The sequence below is a fragment of the Physeter macrocephalus genome, chromosome 15 (assembly GCF_002837175.3).
Source record: "Physeter macrocephalus isolate SW-GA chromosome 15, ASM283717v5, whole genome shotgun sequence".
In the NCBI taxonomy this organism is placed as follows: domain Eukaryota; kingdom Metazoa; phylum Chordata; class Mammalia; order Artiodactyla; family Physeteridae; genus Physeter; species Physeter macrocephalus.
The window spans coordinates 65,452,585-65,455,725 of record NC_041228.1 but is presented as its reverse complement, the minus strand read 5'-3'; positions in this window follow the sequence as shown (position 1 = coordinate 65,455,725).

Below are 3,141 nucleotides of genomic sequence, written 5' to 3'. Positions count from 1 at the left end.
TGCTTCTAGGCCATTCCCTTCGTCCTCCCTCGATTCACGCAGCTTTAACCTCATGTTGTCACACTATGTCACCCACTATCCATAACACCTTATTACTGCATTATCATCTGACCCAGGGTTACTCCTGCCATGGTTCAGTAACTGCAGCTCCTACTTCACTGTCAGTCTCTCCAAGTTCACTCCTGTCTTAATTCTTGGTGATTTTTTTTCTTTTTTGGTCTCGCGGCTGGCCAGATCTTAGTTCCCTGACCAGGGATTGAACCCGCGCCCCCTGCAGTGGAAGCACGAAGTTTTTTAACCACTGGACCCCCAGGGAGGTCCCTTGGTGATGTTTAATATACACATTGATGGTCGTTTACATACCCAGGCTTCTCAGTACCTTGAATCCCCCTTGTCATCTCCTTTTCCCCATCTCCACTTACCTCAGTGGTCATTCTCTAGACTTGGTCACTACCAATCACTGCATGCCCTCCGTCAAGTCCAAGTACCTCACTCTCTGAGCGAGACCTCCTGTCTCTCCAGCTCACTTTTTTTTTTTTTTTTTTTTTTTGCGGTACGCGGGCCTCACTGCTGCGGCCTCTCCCGCCGCGGAGCACAGGCTCCAGACGCGCAGGCGCAGCGGCCATGGCTCACGGGCCCAGCAGCTCCACGGCACGTGGGATCCTCTCGGACCGGGGCACGAACCCGTGTCCCCTGCATCGGCAGGCGGGCCCCCAATCACTGCACCACCAGGGAAGCCCTCCAGCTCACTTTTTAAAGCATTGAGGTATAACTGACATTATATTAGTGACAGGTGTACAACATAAAGATTTGATATTTGTATATATTGCAAAATGTTTGCCACAATAAATCTATTTAACATCCATCACCACACAGTTACAATTTTTTTTTCTTGTGATGAGAACTTTTAAGATCCATCCTTGGGACTTCGCTGGTGGCACAGTGGTTAAGAATCTGGCTGCCAATGCATGGGACACGGGTTCGAGCCCTGGTCCGGGAAGATCCCACATGCCGCGGAGCAACTAAGCTGGTGTACCACAACTACTGAGCCTGAGCTCTAGAGCCCACGAGCCACAACTACTGAGTCCACGTGCTGCAACTACTGAAGCCCAGGTGCCTAGAGCCCATGCTCTGCAACAAGAGAAGCCACCGCAATGAGAAGCCCATGCACCGCAACGAAGAGTAGCCCCTGCTCGCCGCAACTCGAGAAAGCCCGTGCGCAGCAAAGAAGACCTGACGCAGCCAAAAATAAATAAATTTATTTTTTAAAAAAAGATCTATTCTTTTAGCAACTTTCAAATATACAACACAGTATTGTTAACCATAGTCACAATGCTGTACCTGACATCATGAGGACATTTGTTTTATAACCAGAGGTTTGTACCTTTTGACCCCTTTCACCCATTTCACCCACACCCCACCCCTCACCTCTGGCAACCACCCATCTGCTCTCTGCATCTATGAGCTTGGTTTTTTTTTTCCCTCAAGATTCCACATGTAAGTGAGATCATACTGTCTTTGTCTTCCTCTGACTTATTTCACTCAGCATAATACCCTCAAGTTCTATCCATGTTATCCCCAAATGGCAAGATTTCCTTCTTTCGTTATGACTGAAAAATATTCCATAATATATATATATAATATATATATATATCACATTTTCTTTATTCACTCACTGATGGACACTTAGGCTGTTTCTGTATCTTGGCTACTGTAAATACTACTGCAATGTACATGGAGGTTCCAGCTCACTTTTTCTAGAAGCACAACCCTAATCTTTTTACCACCCCTCTCTCCCCCATGCCCTCTCTCTCTCCTTCCCAAGTTAAATTCCATGGTCAAATAGTTTAATTATTCCTTTGCATGTACCCTCAATTACCAAGGCCCTTTCTCACCTTATACTAGAAATTTAATCATACATTAAATATTCTTTTGTGTCTGGCTTCTTTGCTCAACATTGTGTTTATGAAATTTCTCTTTTTTGTTGAGTGTAGCTGCAGTTTACTTATTCTCATCGTTGTAGAGCGCCCTATAATATGAATACCCCACAGCTTATTTCTTCATTATGCTGTTGATGGACATTTGCTTCCAGCTTTTTGCTAGTGCTGCTGTGAACATCCTCTCGTACCTCTCTTCTGTGCACGCATTTCTGCATTGGAGTGGAATTGCTGAGTCACAGGGAATGTACTTCTTCAGCTTTAATAGGTGATGCTAAACGGCTTCACGGTGGTTGTACCAACGTATAATCCCAGCTGCAGTGTATGAAAGTTTCGGTGTCTGGCATCCTTTCGCGCATTTGTATTGTCAGTCTTTTTTTTTTCTTTTTTTTGCTGTACGCGGGCCTCTCACTGCTGTGGCCTCTCCCGCTGCGGAGCACAGGCTCCGGACGCTCAGGCCCAGCGGCCATGGCTCACGGGCCCAGCCGCTCCGCGGCACGTGGGATCTTCCCGGACCGGGGCACGAACCCGCGTCCCCTGCATCGGCAGGCGGACTCTCAACCACTGCGCCACCAGGGAAGCCCTGTCAGTCCTTTGAACGTTAGCCGTCCTGGTGAGATTGTAGTTGTATAACACTGGGATTTTAAATTTGTTTTTCTCTGATTAAGGAAGTAAAGCACTTTTGTGTATATTTATTGGCCATTTGGATAACACTTTTGTACAGCGTCTTGCGCATTTCACTAATGGGTTGTCTGTATTTTCGTGTTGATTTCTACAAATTCTTTATAGGACTGTGAGTTAAATGTGTTGCACGTAACCTCTCCCATTCTGTTGCTTGCCTTTTATTCTCTTGCTTTTTTTGATGAAAAGAAGTCTTTTTTTTTTTAAATTTTACTCTACTCAGTACTCTGTAATGGCCTATATGGGAAAAGAATCTAAAAAGGAGTGGATATATATACATATATAACTGATTCACTTTGCTGTACATCTGAAACTAACACAAGATTGTAAATCAACTATACTCCATTAAAAGTTAATTAAAAAATAATGATTCTGGGCTTCCCTGGTGGCACAGTGGTTGAGAGTCCGCCTGCCGATGCAGGGGACGCGGGTTCGTGCCCCGGTCCGGGAGGATCCCACGTGCCGCGGAGCGGCTGGGCCCGTGAGCCATGGCCGCTGAGCCTGCGCGTCCGGAGCCTGTGCT